The following is a 20,949-nucleotide window of genomic DNA, read 5'->3' as shown; positions in this document are numbered from 1 at the left end:
ATAGTCTCAGAAAATGTTGAAGACAATCAAGTGTTTGGGACCACATCACCAATTTCCAAGAGGTTTTTGTTACAGAATTAATTTGCCCTAATTGTGTTCCGTTAAGAATTGAGAGAAATGAGCATTTAACTCAAAGTTGTGTCCTGTGAAGTAATAGTGGGAAACAGACTGAGTCGTGGTATCTTCCTTTCACCTCTTGCCTATAAGTAACACATTTGTGCATATCATGTCAACTGTGCCCTTTTTCCCTTTTAACACTTGCCTAAACACACATATTCTCAAACTATAAATAGAGGTGAGCTCAGTTTTTTTCATTTTTGAGAAAAGCAAAATGCTTCCTTAAAATTTCAGCATAATAAATGGTGAGAGGAAGCAGAAGAGAAATACAGGTAAAGATAGAAGTGTTGATACAACTATAAACACTTTTTAGATGGAAGTGAATTATAGGTCTATCTGAAATGCAAGGTAGAATGCATGTCTAGGCCAGATACATGAAACACTAATAATGTATCCTAAACTAAAATTTAGAAGTCTCAAACTAAATTCTATTTAATTAAAACATAAAACCTCCATGTTTTAATCTAGCTCCTATAGAAGTAAAGATTCAATGACACAGTACATAGGTTAACAGGCTTCCATTTTGTGCGCACAGTAATGCTGATGTTCCTAAAAGAGAGCAGAATAGCTTTTTCCTGGATGCTGATGTAGTGTTTCTCATTTTAGGGGAGTGGCATCCCTTGAAGCTCATTCAAAAATGATCCCAAATGGGAGGGGTGCCAATGGAACACTCACTATACCTAATTAAGGTGATTAAGTACTAGCTTCATCCATCCCAATAACTTAAACTAGCTTGAGCCACTTACCAGGAGATTGCTTAATTCCAGATCACTCCTAGGGGATTTTACAGCCTATTTTGCAATGAAACGTGTAGACACAACAAAAGAAGCTGTAACAGCAGAAATATTCTAAAAATTCTAAGGAATCTGTTTAAGAAACCTTCATCCTGTTCCCTTGCTGCCTTTGGTTTATATACCACATATCAGTGAAATCACACGGTTCTCTGCTTTTTCTGTCTGACTTGTTTCGCTCAGCATTACTCTCTCAAGATCCATCCATGAGAAACTCGTGGACACGGACAATAGTTTGGTGGTTGCCAGAGGGTAACGGGGGTGGGGGGTGGGGGGTGGGATATGAGGATGGGGGGGATCGAATATATGGTGATGGAAGGAGAACTGAATCTGGGTGAAGAACACACAATGGGATTTATAGATGATGTGATGCAGAATTGTACACCTGAAATCTATGTAATTTTACTGACAATTGTCACCGCAATAAATTTAATTAAAAAAAAAAAAAAAAAAAGAAACCTTCATCTGAAAAATGACAAGATGGCACTTTCATTTAATAGTTAAAGAGATTAAATATCCTTCCACAATTTAAAATTATTTGTTTAAAAAGGGTCCAGTTGATCCACTGAATTTATTACATGGATAATATTTTCTGGGCTTTTAAATTTTTTTTCAGTTACACTTTACATTCAGTATTATTTTATATTAATCTCAGGTGTACAGTATTGTGGTTAGACAATATGCTTTATGCAGTGATCCCCCCGATTAAGTACCCACCTGATACTATACATAATTGTTGCAACATTATTGACTATATTCTCTATGCTGTGCTCTACATCCCCATTAGTATTTTGTAACTTCCAATTTGTATTTCTTAATCCCTTCATCTTTTTCACCCACCTCCCCAACCTCTCTCTACTCTGGGAACCATCAGTTTGGTTCTCTGTATCTGAGTCTGTTTCTGTTTTGTTTGTTTGTTTTGTTCTTTAGATTCCACACATAAATGAAATCATTCTCTGTATCTATGAGTCTGTTTCTGTTTTGTTTGTTTGTTTGTTTTCTTCTTTATATTCCACACATAAATGAAATCTTATGGCATTTGTCTTTCTCTAACTTACTCCACTCAGCACAATACCCTGTAGGTCCATCCATGTTGTTGCAGATGGCAAGATTTCTTTCTCTTTTTTATGGCTGAGTAATATTCCATTGTATGTATGTACCACCTCTTCTTTATCTGTTGTCTATTGATGGGTATTGAGTTGCTCCCATATCTTCCCTATTGTAAGTAGTGCTGCTGTGGACATAAGGATGCATATATCTTTTAGAATTAGTGTTTTGCATTCCTTCAGATAAATACTCAGAAATGAACTTGCTGGGTCATTAGGTAGTTCTATTTTCAATTTTTTGAGGAACCTCCAAACTGTTTTCCGTAGTGGCTGCACCAACTTGCAATCCCACCTCCAGTGTACGAGGGTTTCTTTTTCTCCACATCTTCTCCAGGACTTGCTGTTTGTTGACATATTGATGATAGCCATTCTGACAAGTGTGTGAGGTGATATTTCATTGTGGCTTTAATTTGAATTTCTCTGATGGTTAGTGATGTTGAGCATCTTTTCATATGTCTATTAGCCATGTGTATATTCTCTTTGGAGAAATGTCTGTTCAGGTTCTCTGCCCATATTTTAATTGGATTGTTTGTTTGTTTTAGTTTTGAGTTGTATGAGTACTTTATAAATTTTGAATATTAACCCCTTATCAGATGTATCATTGGCGAATATCTTCTCCCATTTAGTGTATTGTCTTTACATTTTGTTGGTGGTTTCCTTTGCTGTGTAAAAGCTTTTTAGTTTGACATAGTTTCATTTATTTATTTTTCCCTTTGCTTCCCTTGCCCCAGGAGATAGACCAGAAAAATACATCACTAAGAGTAATGTCTGAGAGTTTATTGCCTATGTTTTCTTCTAGAAGTTTTATGGTTTTGGGGTTACATTTAAGTCTTTAATTCATTTTGAGTTTATTCTTTTATATAGTATAATAAGTTGTTCCAAATAAAACATTAATATTAAGACATTGGTTGCATTTTTATATACCAATAATGAACTGTCAGAAAGAGAAATTAAGAAAACATTTCCATTTACAATTGCATCCAAAAAATAAAATACCCTAGGATTAAATTTAACCAAGGAGGTAAAACACCTATATTTGGAAAACTATAAGACACTGAAGAAAGACACTGAAGAAGATACAAATAAATGGAAGCATATATAGTACTCATAGATAGGAAGAATGAACATTGTTAAAATGTCCATACTACCCAAATAATCTATAGAGTCAGTGCAATACCTATCAAAATACCAATGGCATTTTTCACAGAACTAGAATAAATAATCCTAAAATTTATATGGAACCACAAAAGACCCTGAATCACCATAGTAATCTTAAGAAGAACAAAACTGAAGATATCACACTACCTGGTCTCAAATTATACTATAAGGCTATAATAGTCAAAACAGCATGGCACTGGCATAAAAACAGACATGTAGATCAAGGGAACAGAATAGAGATCCCAAAAATAATCCCATGCCTCTATGGTCGTTTAATCTATGAGAAAGGAGGCAAGAGTATACAGTGGGGTAAAGACAGTCTATTCAATAAATGGTGTTGGGAGAACTGGACAGATGCATGCAAAAAAAAATTAAGCATGTTTTATTTTAATACCACTCAGTTCGCAAGCTTTGGTAAGAACAATGTCTAGCCACATTGAAACAGGTACTCATAAGAGGCAAATTTCAAATTATTTGACATATTATAATAAGCACTTCATGATGATGATCTCAATTCGGTTTTCTCAAAAACACCTCTGCCCCTCAAATTTCGCAGTGTTTAAATCCCATTTAACTTGTGCAGATCTGATAGATGTGTGTGTGTGTGTGTGTGTGTGTGTGTGTGTGTGTTTGTGCCCAGCATGCTTTATGTAGTCAAAGAACCCATAAAATTGCAATAATAACAATTTTAAATGTTAAGCAAAATAGTTAAGTTAAAATTTCATCAATTAATATTTAAATTTAAAAGACTACTTCAAAATAAGTATTCCAAGGACAATAAACTAAAATCAAAGGCAAACATAATTTAAAGGAGAGATCGAGACTACACCTGAATGGAAAGTTTATAAGGTCCAACATGCAACTGCTTCAGGAGTCAGGCAGATAATACACAGATGAAACAGACAAAGAGGAGACGACAGAAAATGGGGTGTTTGGGAGGGGTCCTCACTATACTGAATTAGAGAGAACTTACTTCATCAGAAGGGAAAAAGTTGGCTTCGGTGAATTTTGGCCATGCATAAATGAAAGCACTCTGTTATATCCCTTCTAACTTTTCAGTAGAATCTAATAACATGGATTTTTATGTAAAAGGTCCAGTTTTTAAAAATTGGCTTTAAAAAGTGGGCACTCTGCAAGCTCATATCAAACATCCCTCTGGGTTATATTCTGTCCTTGGGTGACAAGTTTGTTATCTCTGGATGGAAATGGAGACAGGCAGAAACATTTAGAGAAAGATGAGGAAAACACTGTAAGACTAATCAAGTACTGGATGTACATAGTAATCAGAATCTGCAATTAACTTGGAATTGAATAAACTATGAACTACAGCTGTCAGCAGTGAACATATTGGTTAGTATTCTCATTCCTCTTTTTCTATTTTGTACAAATATTTCTTTGATATCAATAAAATCACTTTCTAAATAAAAATAAAAAATAAAAAAAACACTTTCTTATACATGTAACCATTTTATTTACCATCAGCAAGTCACAAGAATAAACCATAGATTCTGCTTATGCTTTCTATAAACTGTTACTACTCAGAAACAACTATGTTATACTCTTAAGAGTCTGATGAAAGTATCATATTTGAAAACAAGCTTTTAAATTGTCTTTCTCTCATGGCATATATATATATATATATATATATATATATATATATATATATATATTTAAATATTATTTCAATAATTATTATTAACATCTTCTAGAATGGAACATATGGTAACCTCCACCGTAACCATCAAAAGCAATACCTTAAAATGGCAACTATTAGACATATACTTCATAATATTACTGGTTTACTTATAATTGTGGTATTTTTTCTAATCATTTTTAATTTATTATATATATATATATATATATATATATATATATGTAATCTTATTTGATTCTCACAACAACCATGTTTTATAGATGGAATTATACATAAATTGAGTTATATGAGGTCTGACACTTAAGTTCATGAACTCATTTTAGAAAAAGTGCTACATACCTCATTGCTGAATATCGCTGCAGCCACCTTCGAAGTATTCCCCTTGGGAAGCTATGCACTGATGCCAGCACCTAGTCCACCCTTCAAAGCAATTTTGGAATGCTTTTTCTGGAATGGCCATCAGAGCGGTCATTGTATTACATTTGATGTCCTGAATGTCATCAAAATGTCTCCTTTCAATATTTCCTTTATCTTTGGGTAAAGAAAGAAGTCATTGGAGGGCCAGATCAGGTGAGTAGGGAGAGTGTTCCAATACAGTGATTTGTTTCCTGGCTAAAAACTTCCTCACAGACAGTGCTGTGTGAGCTGGTGCATTGTTGTGATGCAAGAGCCATGAATTGTTGACAAAAATTTTGGGTCATTTCCATTTAACTTTTTCATGCAATCCTTTCAGCACTTCCAAATAGTAAACTTGGTTAACTGTCCAGTTGGTACAAATTCACAATGAATAATTCCTCTGATATCAAAAAAGGTTAGCAACAGCATTTTGATTCTTGATTTGGACTGAGGGAACTTTTTTGATCATGGAGAATTGGCTGACTTTCATTGTGCACTTTGACGCTTCGTTTCAGGGTCATATTGGTACACCCATGTTTCATCACCAGTGATAACACGGCCCAAAATGTCGTCTTGCCTCTCCAAAAGGTCTTGACAAACTTCGACTCTCCTTTGCGTTTGTTTATTGGTGAGCTCCCATTGGGACTATTTTTTGCACACACCTTTCTCATGCCAAAATTTTCAGTTAAGATTTCTAACTGTTTCTCTATTGATGTTTACTTGGGCTGCTATGCTTCTCACAGTCAGATGATTTTAACACACAATTCTATGAATTTTTGCAAATGTTCTTGTCAGTTCTTCTTGTTACTGGCCACCCAACCTCTCTTCATCAGTGACACATTCTCTCCCCTCATAAAAACATTTAATCCATTTGTACACTGCCATTTTCTTCATGGCGTTATCCCCATAAACTTGGACTAACATGTCCCTGATTTCACTTCCCATAAACTTGGACAAACATGTCCCTGATTTCACTTCCAGTCTTGCCAAATTTAACAAGAAATTTAATGTTTGTTCATTGCTCTAATTCAAGCTCACACATTCTCACAATGGCATGTAAATTCCCATAACAATATTAATGAACACCACTCAGCAAGACAACCACCACACATCACAAACACAGCTGTGAGACACTGGTGTACCAAGGTTAGGAAAACTTACTGCACTGTTTGTACAGTACTGGCAGTGTAACATGGCAAGTTCGCAAACATAATTGTCAGATTATGTATGTGAATAATTGAGGTATCCATAGTTACAAGCTGGAACTCAAGTTAAAGTCTCTGACTACCAGGCTCTTTGTTTTTGTAATATACCACACTACCATAGAGCCCAGCTGGAAAACTCGGAAGTTACAGACAGAATTATGTGGCAATACAGGAGAAAAAGAATGAATATTCATCTGCCATTTAGAATTTGTCTAACATAATATTTAAATAGCAACAGATTTTTTTCAGATATAGGTAAACTATAAATAATAAATAAATCCATTAATAAATAATGTTCTGTAACAGAAAATGAAAGGCAAGTTGCATGTGAAACGAATGCATGAGGCCAGAGCCTCATAAACACATGGTGTTTATCATAGATAAAGTCCTTTTATGAGAAAAACCATTGTTGGAATGCAATTGCTATCTTGGCTTAGTCATCCTTTGTTCCCCACCACCTCAATACCAGAACGAAAGTTCTGAGGAAATAAGGAGGGATAGAACACTGCAGGGAATTTTTTTACACTGTAGGCTAACAATTATTGCCCACCTGCCAGAGATTTGAGCCAATCCTCAAATAAGACAAGGAGTAAGGCAGAAGGGAATGAAATATCGTCTTCGTTACTGATAAGGAATGTGACTTTTACTTAAAGGTAATTGGGTTTCCAAATACAAAACACACAAAAAAACACAAAAAATAAACAAACAAAAACAGAATTAGACTAACTTATCCCCACACCTGGAAGTACCAGGTCAGAGTAGAGCTATTTTCCTTTGTGGGGCTCTGCCCCTGACATGCTTCTAAACACATGAAAAGAGAAAAACATCTCCACATGCAGCTCACGCCAAGAGAAAAGGGAGAAATTAGTGAAAGGCTGAGAAGAGGCCAAGAGTGATGGTTTATGAAAAGTCTTTCACCACAGGAAGAAAGGCTAAATTTGGGAAGAAGTATTCCCTTCTGAAAGATCTAAGTGGGGTCTGAGGCACAAATTGAGATGAAACCAAAAAAAAAAAGAAGAAAAGAAAAAAAAAAAAGGAAAGCGCAAAATGGAGCCGATTGAGGGAACATTGAAATGTCTCCTACTGTTTTTTATGAGATTGGCCTTGAGCACTAAACTATAAAATCAATAGGCAATTGGTCAAATAAAAGTATTCAACAGACCTCAGTGGGACCAAGTATCTCCCAAGGAAAGGTTTGAATGGTTCACATAGGGTTAGTCATTGTTGAAAACAGATTTTTGAGGAAAGAAATACTGACAAATCCCATCCAGAAACAGCCTGTGAGTGCCCGACAGTGCTTTGCTCACAGATTCTGGAACAGGTATAACTCCAGCTGCAAAGTTGGATGTATCAGATTATTATTGCCTGATGCAACTAAATATATCTTTCATTTAATTTCCTTATTTTAAACCATAATAGAGAAAGCTGCATTTTATTTATTATTAAAATTCACCTTTTCAGAAATGATACAAAAAAAGAATGCAATGATCACACTAACATGGGCATATGGGTACTTTTTCAAATGCAACTATATTTCACATTGCAAACGAATCAATTTTCGATTCCACTTAATGCCTCATTTCCTTATGAAATTTGGTGAGGATGTTATCCAGACCCCAAAAGTCCCCTGGTGGTGCTTACCTCCTGGTATACTGCCCTTGTATAGGCCCTCTCACACTGACACAGAGTTGGACTGAGTGACCAACAGAACACAGTTCAAATGACAGCATATGGCTTCCAATTCTAGGTCATAGAAGACATTGCAGCTTCTACCTTAGACTTTTGGATCCCTCTCTTTGGGTAAAGTCAGCCTCTATGCTTTGTGGACACTCAAACAGCACCAGAGAGACCCACATGGAGGAAAACAGGCCCCTAGCCAAGAGCCAGCACCAACCTCCCAGACATATGTATGGGTCACACTGGAAGTGGGTCCTCCAGCTCCATTCCAGCCTTCAGATAACTGTAGCAGCAGTTTACATTGGACTGTGATCTCTCAAGTGTCTCCAAGTTAGATTGTCTCAGCTGAGCCATCTCAACTTCCACAGAAACCATGAGAATTAGTAAAATTACTATTGTTGTTTTAAGCCTTTAAATTGTAGAGTGATTTTTAATGCTGATTAGATAAATAATATGGTTAATATAGTATCTTCTGATATGAATTATTTCAGTTATAGCTAGCTTTTACTACCGTGTTTCCCCAAAATTAAGACCTAGCCGGACCATTAGCTCTAATGGGTCTTTTGGAGCAAAAATTAATATAAGACCTGGACTTATTTTATTATAACATAAGATTGGGTTTTATATTAATTTTTGCTCCAAAAGACGCATTAGAGCTGATGGTCCGGCTAGGTCTTATTTTTAGGGAAACACAGTAGCTATTATTTAAATAATACTATCTCTATATCGGAAATATTCTGCACTATTACAGATATATAGATATATGAACTAATTTAGTCCTCAAACCAAACCTATCATCCCATTTTATAAATACCAACTATGAAATGCAGAAAGCAACTTGGACAAGGTTATGCAGCTATAAAATATCAGAAGTGGGATTCAAATACAGAGAAGTCTGGCTTGAAAGTACATGTTCGTAACCACTAAAATATAGTAATTCTGTGGCCACAAAAAGAAAGAAAGAAATCAGTTTCTGAGCCTCCTATACAATGGAAAACTCACTATGCTGAATGCTCCCTTTCTACTCATCTTTGCATCAAGCTAGTTGAGCTTGCCTAGCAACACCCAGACCATCTTGAAAATGCTCATAAATTGTGATGTGCCAGGACTGACAGAGGAGGTGCACAGTGGAGGGAGAGTACTAATTATTCCTAATTATACCAGATGGCTGCGGGGAGATGGACAGGAAGGATAGGAAAGGTGGAGACAAACTTTTCCTTCACATTTTGTTAATATGTTCTCAATACATGAAAGAGAAGGTTATTGTATTGAGTTTTATTATATCTATTTTCCATCTTCAAGACTCATATACACTTGGTTACTCAGTGCTTCATCAAGTGATTGGCTTCTTGAAATGGGTGGTTAATCCTTTTAAGATGTATGTTTTTTTCATCCCATTTATAGATCTGGCATACAGCTTTTTAACGATCACAACCCAGAAAACAGAGTACCTTCATTTAATTATTTGGTTATGTTCTCAGGCATAGTTGGCCGTTTTGACAAAAATAGAACATTGGTTAAATTAACAAACTGTGAAAAGAACTGTCATATAAACCACATACTATTTTCTAAACATCTTCTTTAATTTCATATGAAGTATGGAAATGCAATTTATGCCAAAAGAGAAAAAAGGAAAGTAAATGATTCATTAAAGAAAACCAACTTTGGATTTTACAATTGAACTTGGGCATGTCCCCTCGGATAACTGAAATTCCAACTCAGTTCATTTCATTGTAAGAAGTATGAGTCCAGATCAAATAGCACACATATTTTATAATCTTATTTTATTCTATAAAATAATTTATTTTTGAAATGCAATATGATTATGAAGTTTGCAGACCTTGATTAAAAGTCCATTCTGTCACTTATTAATTTGAATTAAACAGTGTGTTGGTATGATTGTTCACAACTCCTTTTTTTCCTACTATTAAAGGATTATGTTCCCAGCAGTGCCTGCTGTGGGAGAAGCATACTTCTCCACCCATTGACCTTAAGCTTGTCCATATGAATTGCTTTGGTCAATGAAATGTGAGAAGTTGGTACATTTGTCAAGTCCAAACAGAAGCTTTAGAAGTCATTATGTTTCACAAGCTATCTTGCTCTTTTCCCTCTAAAATGAGAATTGTGTGTTCCAAATATGGGCTGCTTCTTCATACTGAGTCCTTGAATAAGTAGTTGGCTCACACCCATGATCATGTAATATGAAGATAAAAACATTTCTTTTGTAAATCTGAAATCTGGGGTTAAAACACACACACACACAAGCTAAGAAATACACGTTTTTATCTTCTTATCTATTAAATGTGAACAATAATCTTAGCCTTATAACATCATTCTGAGCATTAAATACATTTTCAGGAAATGGTAGATTATCAACCTACAATTTGCATATGACCTTCAGAAGAGATATAATAATTCAAGTAAAGAATCATTATTTATTTGATATGAGATTATTACTCTTTTGAATGATAGAATGACTTTACAAAATTATAACTCTGGGTCTGCCACTAACCTTCATCATTGACCCTTTTTGTGCCTTAGTTGTTACATCTATGTGATGGTTTCTTAAATACCAATCCTACCTTCCCATCAATGGTGGTGAATGGCTTCAGTGAGAAAGTAGATGATGAACTTTTGTGAGCAGCTCTAATAGAGGGGAGAAAGCATGCATCTAAGGCAATAGTCCCTCTGAATTTGAATCCTAATTACACCATTTACCAGCAGTGTGTAAGTAAGTACATTCCACCATTGATGATCAGTTGTTTTTTTTTACATTAACACAGAATTGTTGTAGAATTCAAATGAGATGATATGATGGAATATATAAAAGTGATTAATTACATGTAATATTCAATTCTAGTATATTAAAGAACATAGATTTTTTTTTAATATACTCAAGTTGCATGATAGAGTAAGAAGGGGAGAGCCTTACTTTTAAAAATAGAATCTAACCAAACGTTGACACTTTTAGCTGTATGATTTTGGAATGTTTCTAACACTTGTAAAGTAGCTTTATCATCTATAAATTGAGTGTAGGATAATAGGATAATAATATCTTATAGTGGTGTTTTCATAAATAAACGATCTCATGTATTTAAGCGCTTGACATCTAATAATGCTCTTGCCTTCTAGAAATATATCACAGTGTAAGGATCATGATTGGTGAAACACTGTGTCCCAAGTACAAAGGAGTATCATGTGGATAAAAACATCAGAATTGTCTACCATACTCAGTACTTTACTGAACATCTTCCTAAAATGTAATTTGCCTTTAAATCTCATTCCTATGTATGCAATATAATTTTAATCTGTTTTGTTTCATCTTCCTATTCAAAAAAAGAGAGATGAGGTAGCAGATTAATAATCCAGATTAATTTTGAAACAGAGCATTGAACAAGTGGAAAAGAAACATCTTTGCCAAAATAAGATATGTCAGTAGACAATATAGAAAGTAGTATTCAGATTTAATTCTTGCAATATTGATCATATGGACATCAGTCACCCAATACTTGCCTACACGTTGGACACTGCCATGTTATTCAAGTAATTATCTAATTAATGCAAGCTCTGAAAAAATCCTAACACACATTTGACTTACTATCATTAAAAACATCAAAAAAGCCTGAGAGAGTGGGAGCTGATAGTCCTTATAAGCAGGAAATTATTCTCAATATTTTTTATTCTGCAACTTATAACGTAGGTTTATTAGTAAAAGTGATGATATGGAAGTAAATTATAATTTACATGGATATTTTTTGAAAACAATTTTAGAATATTATGTAGTTCTGAAATGGGCACAAAAAAGATTTACTTTATATTTAATTTAAAAAAGAAGAACAACTTTTTATTAAACACTGTAAGGAAAAGTTCAGAGAAAGATAAATGAGGAAAAGTAAAAAGGGAAAATTATACAAAGATATATGCTTGATATTATATGTTATATTATTTTAGAATAGCTGCTGAAACAAGTTGATTTCTTTTCAATAAATTAAAAGCAATATATATTACTGTACTAATCCTTCATGGTGTAGGGATGGTTGATTTAAAGTGACTGCATTCCACCAAGCAAACTTGGTTATAGCAAAAAAAGAAGAGAGAAAAAGAAGGAAGCTGGGGCCTTCCAAGATTTCCCATCCTGCTTCTTGCTTGAGTTATTGCAATTTCAGTGTACAGAAAATTCTACTGAAAGCCTGAAGACAAAAAAAACATAACTGCCCCCTCAAATTTTTGAGGTGTTTTGCAACATTCTTAATATCAGAATTATATTACAATGATAAATTTCTTTAACGTGTATATAATTTTTCACAGAAAACACTTGAAAGAATTTAAGTAATTTTTCTTATCCATATATACATGTATTTTTCTTCTTTTTAAGTGAGTTAAGAAAATTAGGTAATATGAATCTACATAGTCAAAACAATTGAAAATTGATAACATTTTGTCAGATGTGCTTTTAAAAAATTAATGAAATAATTACAGATAAAGTTGGAGTATCTATTGTCAGCTAGCCGCAAGAATTTTAAAAACTAAGTGTGGGGGCAGAGCCCCAGAAAGCAGTTTCCAGGCTCTCGTAGTAAATGGCCAACTGTGATTGCATGGCCATCAGCTGTGGCTAGTTGGCCGTCAGCTGTAACCAGTGAGCCATTGGCCACTAATATAACTGCTGTGGCTACACTAGCAGAGAGAGAAGAATGGGGGCTAGCAAGAAGATGGCGGCTGGGCTGGCAAGCGCGGATTGCAGTTAGGATGGCTGGTTGCGGACAATGTGGATCCAGCCTCCAGTGAGAGTACAGTGCCACCAGAGAGAATATAGTGGTATGACTCCCCTACCTATGGCTCCGTGGGTGTTCCTTTTTGGCCTCACCATATCCTGCGTTCTTGTATGGGGAGCGGGACCAGAGACCCCGCCGGATGCCCCGCCTGACAAATGGCGCAGCGAGCAGGGTCTCTTACACGACACTAAGAAAATAATAATTAGACGGATTAGAGGTGGATGTACATATGCCCAAGCAATTCAATTGATTTGGAATTAGTTTTGCTAACATCCTAATATAATATAATCTTGAAGATGCTTCATGTTTCAATCTTTAACTATGTTCATGTAAGTTTTACATATATGGAAAGGGTACCAGGATGTACACCTTCTCAATATTTTCAGTCTTCTATTTTATTTATCCACCCATCCACCCTCATTAAACCCAGAAATCAAACTAGATCTGGATCCAGGTGCTCTGTATTATGGATTTTTCCCCCATTACAAAGCTCTAATTCTTTAGTGGATTTCAATGAGCAATTTCTTGGCACAGAAAGGAAGCACCTGCTGACTTCAGCAATTCCATTAGCACTCAGCCAAGGAAAAATATTCTGTCAGTGATTATAGTCCTAGTATCAGAACATAATAATTTTATCATCTTACTTCTAATTTGTGATTGGCAACTTTATCCTTTGTTTAGTTGTAGGTACAGGAGAAAGTTCATAATGATCTCCAAATGCTATTTGAAGTATTATGGAGTTTTGGGTGTAATTTCTACTTACGATTAGTTGGAATTATGTAAGATGCACTAAAATTGGTTGACTATGTGTGCATGTGTCACACGTAGTCCATGTATGCATTTTCAGTACAACTGATTAAAAAGTGAAAATTCAAATAACTAAAAGTTATGTTTATCAAAAGAAATGATTAAGAAAAAAACTAATTTAATGACTGAACTTTCTTTAAATCGACCTAAGTGACCCCTTTTTTCTGGGCCATGTTACCACAAAGGACCACAAGTACCTGTTTGGCGTAAGTTTATAACTGCTACATTCTATTTAACATTCTCCTCCCCACCCAATACATTACGTACTCCCAAGACATCTGCAGACCTTTAAAAATTGCACAGTTTAGTTAAATTATAATCATTCCTATTGTCCAAGAAATATGCTTTTATTTGACCAAAGATGTTGTGTTATTCCTATATCCTGCTGTTCCTCTATCCGTTTTTCAAAAGCAGGTAGAGATATGCTGCAGCAGTATATAGGTAAGATGACCAATGCACTCTTGGTAGCCAATTAGGAATTTCTTCTTATCCACACATTCATTCATCTATTCAATCAATATTTATTAAATATCCAAAAGGAAAAGGTGCTGGACACCTAGATACTTAACAAAGCATGCATGTCATTCACAAACTTTATCAAATCCAATTAATACTACAAGGACTTTTTATTTTAATCTGAGTGGGATGGGGACATCAAAGTGAACAATATATAGTTCTTTCTGTTGAATGATTTACAATCTACCATTAATGTAGTTGTGTGGGAATAAAAGCTAGGGCACAGAGTAAGACAGGTCAGTAATAAGCCTTGTAGAAGAGGAAACGTAGTGCATTACTAAAAGAAATGTTAAAAAATAATAACTACAATATCACAGAAAGGGGCAAGAGTGATTTTTCCTTTGATTCAATGACCACTATTATACTTTAAAAAGATCATGGAGGCAACAGTATGTAAACTAAACTGGAGGTGGGGAAGAAATCAGTAGAGGAGAAAATGTATAGATAAGCTGTAGAAAGTATGAATTATAACATTGAGAGTAGGAATAGCTGAAATTCTTTCTGCTCACATGTGCACTGTTGTGAGTTTGTACAGGCACACAGGAGTACACACCCTCCAGTGATCAGGAGTATGTCTTAGCAGAGTGATGACAGGCTTTAAAAGATGTGAGATTCAACTCCAGCTCCTTCACTCATTGGCTGTATGACCAAACAAGTGGTTTGTCATCCTTCTGGCTCTCATTCCTCTTGTACAACCTCTCATTCAGAAGTACATTAAAACAATCAAATAAGACAATGCATAAAAGCATTACTTTCAGTCTTTCATGTAATCAATTTAAAAATAATGTTTCAAAATCAAAAGAAAGATAATGCAAACTTTACAGCAACAGCTATTAATACGGTTATTGTGTCATTCTAATATACTTGCTATGTTTACTAAATAGATGAAGCAGAAGAGATTCTGAACTCTTCCCGTTGTCAAAATAATGAAAATACTAATAAAATAAGGCTTTGCCTGAGTCTAAATGATGCAACATTCTCTTCCTGTAGAAATATCTTGCTTAAAATTATTACCTACCATAAATTCCAGTTTCCCTGGGAGTTATGTGGGCAAGATCTCCAATGACAACTTAATGACTAAAATCCTGTTTTCAGTCATCCTGCTTGCTGTATCTCTGCAGCATTTGCCACAATCAGACTGTTTCTTTTGAAGCCTTATTCACATTTAATTCTCAGGAGACTTTATTAATTCATTTTCTACTTTCTTGATCATTTTTTTTTCTGCCTCCTTTGATGAGACCCCTTCCTCCTCTCCTGCCTTCAGGGAGAATCTTCTTTAATTTGTCCTTATCTTATAAGCTCATTCTTGCCCTTGTTCCCTCTTCATTAGACCTTGGCAAGTGGTTTGTCATCCTTCAGGCTCCTACTTCTCTTATGCAGTCTCTACTTCAGGGGAATTTGAGAGAGAGAGAGAGAGAGAGAGAGAGAGAGAGAGAATATGTATCTTAGAAAACTAAATTATATATATATATATATATATATATATATATATATATATATATATATATATATATGAAAGTCTGACAACTAAGTTCACCAAATTGTTGAAACAATGTTGCTAACCTTTTTTGAGATCAGGGATTCGTTGTGAATTTGTACCAACTGGACAGTTAACCAAGTTTACTATTTGGAAGTGCTGACAAGCCTGCATGAAAAAGTTAGACGACCTGAATTTTCCACCAACAATTCATGGCTCTTGCTTCATGACAACGCACCAGCTCACACAGCACTGTCTGTGAGGGAGTTTATAGCCAGTAAATAAATAACTGTATTGGAACACCCTCCCTACTCTCCTGATCTGGCCACCAATGACTTCTTTCTTTACCTGAAGATAAAGGAAATATTGAAAGGGAGACATTTTGATGACATTCAGGGCATCAAAGGTAATACGATGACAGATCTGACGGCCATTCCAGAAAAAGAATTCCCGAATTGCTTTAAAGGGTGGACTAGGCCCTGGCATCAGTGCATAGCTTCCCAAGGGGAGTACTTCGAAGGTGACTGTAGTCATATTCAGCAATGAGCACTTTTTCTAGGATAAGTTTGCGAACTTACTTGTCAGACCTCATATGTATATACACATATATAAACATATATTACATATACATTTATAATCTTAAAAAAGTCATTCCCTCCCATAAATTAAATAATCATTCCTATGAGAATGATTTTCAAATCTTATATCCAGTTCTTATTTTTCCCATGTACCTATGTCTCATTTTTCATTGCCTATTAGACTTTACCATCTGAAGGTCCTTCCTACTGGCACCTCAAATTTAACATGCCTAAGAGATAATGTATTGTCTTCCTCTGAAAAAACTTTTTCTTGAATTCTCTTTTGATTTATGGTTGCACTCCTTTTCTATGCTAAAAATTACAAAATCATATTCACCATCCATTTTTAACGTCTTCAGGTCATATCATATAGACACTCTTCATTCCCATCGCTATCACCATAATTCAAAAGCCTGTCACCTTGTACCTGAATATTGTCTTAGCTTAATGACTGTGGTGTCTCTACCCTTCTAATAAAATCCTATTTGTTTAAGAATTGTTTTTCATACCTACCTCAATATCAATCCTCTCGTTCATGCTTTTGGTAAATAAGCTTGGACGTTCGTTAATGCAAAATCGGGAAATACACTAAACAGAATATTCTGTGTTGCCCAACCCACCCCCTTTTTTTAAACCAAAAATGGTTTTCCAAGGGTTTAGCCAGCTGTGAAAACTAGCAACTTTTCTGATGGAGAGGGCTTACTTGGTCTGGTGCAGAAGATGAAAAGTATAGCAGTTTTCAGTGAGTGATCTTAGTGGGAGGCAAATGGGGAAAACCGGATAGTTAAAGGGAAACCTTGAATATGAGAGAGCCATGGGGGGATTGATTCTCTCCAAATACCCCCTGGCTACCTTGAGGCCACATGCCTTCCAGTGGAGACTAAAGACGTTCCTATTTTCCCATGGTTGCCTGACTGACCAACAGGCCGTACATGTGTGCGGAGGAGATACAGGAGGGTGTGGCAGAAAATTAAAACCAAAGGAGATTTGAAAAATGCTTGAACTTCAAAATATGCTTTCAACCGACTATTGATAAACATCCATTGGTAAATGGTAAAATCCTACCTGGTCAGAGGTGTTTGAAGACAGCATATTTTTACTTACCAGGTGATCACTAAGCTATGCAGAGAGAGAGGCAATCCCTAGGAAACCACACACAAAGATTAAAATAAGATTATACAAAAAAGACTGAGCATGAATATCAGTGGATGCATATCATGGGAGAGACAGATACTTCAAGTTTAGTCCTGCCAACTTATTAAAACAAATTAAATCAACCAACAAATAAAAAAATAATAAAAGTAAAACCCTCAGGAAAAAACGAATCCAGAATTGCTACAGTATATTTTCAAAAATGTGCAATTTAAAAAAAGATAGGACACGTACAGTTAATACTGAAGATGTCCCACGCAGTTCCCATGAGAGCTTAAAACAGAAGTTTCTGGAAGCAGTGGTTTAGAAGGAAGTGGGTACTGACAAAAGTATGTGAAAATATGAATACAAACGGATCTCTGAACTTTTCTGTCATGTAAGCCATGACATTGTTACTTTACAGAGAAAAGAAAATGGAGAGTATTAATCTAAGCAAACAGTGCTTCCCCCAACTCCCAGCTCTCCAAAAGAATTCATGCCCCATGTTTCCTGCTCCCAGAGCACTTTTCAGAGATTCCATTGCTTATGAATTAAGATCAAGTTTATTTGCGTCTTTCTTGATGGAATTTAAACTTCAATAAGGCAAGGACCATGTCATAATCATTTTTCTATTCTTCTTGCTGGTAGTAGAGTTCAATTAATGCTGGTTATAAGAAATAATCAAGGAATGCCTGTCACAGTTCAGCACTACCATAGTAACTTTCACCCTTTTAATAAGTCACCGTTTCAATAGAGGTCTTGCTGCTTTAAGCCTGTGCTCTCTTTCAGATTGACTTATGTCAATTCTGCTTTTTAATAAAAATTGTGTGTACGTATTTAGGATGTACAACATGATTTGACATATATACACATGTGAAGTGATTACTACAAACTAACATATCTTCTCAGTAGTTACTGTTTTGTTTTCTAATGAGAGCACCTGAAATTTACCCTCTTAACAACATTCAGTACCATATTATTAACTGTAATCATCATGCTGTACATCACAATGATTTTTCAAATAATCTAAACTAGGTAGAAACTGGCTTTCTCACTCTATAAGAAGTAAAGTGAGAGTTACATGTTTCTAAAACTTGAAAACATATTGCTTCCAGTACTCTGAATCCAGAATCAAATATTAGGGTGTTAGTTTCAGCAAAATTAGCTGATACGGACTTAGTATAATATAGCAGCATATTAAATTGGTTAGAGGGATTACCAGATACTTCCAGTGTAGATGGTTAAGAGTCTCCTGAATTCAGATAGTCACACTCAATCTATTTTCATTTCTGTCTCCCAACCAGTCCTGTTTTAGTTAGTGCTCATGAGCCACAAAACATCCCAAATGTTTCATATTCTAAATTATAAATATCTAAATGAACTCTTAATTTATCTATTGTCAAATATTTTGCCTCATAATGAATTCAGAGATCCTATTACACAAGTTCTCAAATCTACTTTGGCCTAATCCTGCTTGTAAATAATGCATTTGCATAATGAACAGTATTAATGAAAGCCAATTACCACTAATATACATGACCTTTTGGCATCAAGTAAGCTAATAACTTTTGAAATGTGGGCTAGATTACATAGTGCTAAAACAAAACTTAGGTATAATAGAAAAAAGGTCCTCTTGTATACAAAAAAAATGAAGGTTATTTTCTATTTTGATTGCACTTTTAAAAATGTGTTAATTAGATATGTGATTTGAATTAAAATTTTACCATTTTCAAATAAAGCACATTAATAAGGACTGCAGGAGGCCTCTTTTTATAAAATAATTTCTAATGAAACAACTTTAATATTAAATACTATGATTCAGATATTTTCAAATATTAACTTGCTAAAGGACATACACAGTTTATTTATATAGCTAGCTATGATATTTTAAGATTTTTGTTGATTCATATATACTTAATAATAGTGATTAATCAATTTGATTTTTACTTATCTTTTTAAATGGCCATTGTACAGTATCTCCATATGTGTAATTAATGATTTTTCATATGCTATAAAACTAATCTATTTCACCTAATGCTAGTAGAACTACAGTTCATTTTATTAAGGTACTTTCATTTCTGTGTATTGCATTTTAGTGTTTACTTACAATTATATATGATCTAATATGGCAGCCTAGCCATGATGTAATAGTGTAATGGAAACTCAGAATTGCTTGTGTATTGTAGCAGTAAAGTACTAATGCAAAGTATACTGGAATCTGATTTTTCCTTCATTGCTGTACTCCATTTTGCATGAATTATATAGGTATCAAAGATTAATTATCCAAAACACAAATGACATTCAATTACATATTTAATAATTTTCAGTACTGATAACGTTACCACAGGTTTGCTTTCTTCTATCAGGTATAACCTTAGTAAAATTACCAAAATAAACTTACTTATTTTGACTAATCCACCCCCTTAGATTTTCTATTTTATCTTCAACTCTGTGATTTTGTATCCAGATGACCAGAACTTTCACAATTACTAAGGCCCACCCCCTGGCATGGCAGTACTAAAATAACATGCTGTTATTTCATTCACCATTCATCATTCAGTTATTCAACTTGCTTTCATTTTTTTCCTAGAAAACTGACTTATCTAATTTTACCAACATTTTATTTTGGTAATGACCATCTATTGTGACAAATCCATTGCAATATTTTAGTTTTTAAAGATACGGCTATCTCCAGGCCTCCTGGACGATACCTGGATGAGGTAGAATTATATTTTCTCAAGAATCATGAAGTCTAGTGGTAGAGGCACAGGTATATAAGGCAAATATAGTAACTGTTTTCAGTATTAAAGTTGATGGTGATGATGATGTTAGGCCTTATTTATCGATTCCTGACTTAGCCACTGCTCAAAGATTCTGATATGGGAACAGGTATTTTAAAAAATGATTTTTATCTGAGTCATTTGAAATAGGTTCATGAATAAATGATCATTTACTCTTTACTTTGATTAAAGGCTCATATTTCTATAAAAAGAAATGTAATATGAGAGATTTCAGGGTGAGCTGGGGATCAATCAAAGAAAGTCACTTAAAAGCAACGATTAATAAATGAGAAAGAAATTTCTGATAAAATATGTACATTGAACAATAAGTCCCAAAAGTAAGATCGGAACTGTTCTGGACATTGAAACTGTGAAAGTGACTCAAGCAGGCTGGCTGAATCCATAGAGGACAAGAGAATCTTATCAACAATTGCTATTGTAAGCATATAATATTCATGGAAATAAAGCATGATAATCATGACACAGTACATCAGAAGAGGAAGACAAAGTATGACAGTTAATGACACACATTTGCATATAGCCATATGGATATACAATGCTCTAGGATTTGAGTTTTAAAGACAGAGTTTAATAACGTCATATGTACACTTCCTCACCATGAAGGATAGGGATTTCTGGAAGAGAATTGAAAAAGTAAAAAATTGGGGGCAGGACATGATATTAGGCCAGTAATTATTCAGGTAAACAAGCTTTCTCAGCAATTTTTAAATAGCTTGAATACCATCTTTCATGTAATGCATCTACGTGTAGGGTTAAACCTATT

This window comes from Rhinolophus sinicus, chromosome 3, assembly GCF_057876585.1.
Source record: "Rhinolophus sinicus isolate RSI-liver-muscle chromosome 3, RSI-T2T, whole genome shotgun sequence".
Lineage (NCBI taxonomy): Eukaryota > Metazoa > Chordata > Mammalia > Chiroptera > Rhinolophidae > Rhinolophus > Rhinolophus sinicus.
Note: the sequence above shows the minus strand (reverse complement) of the source record.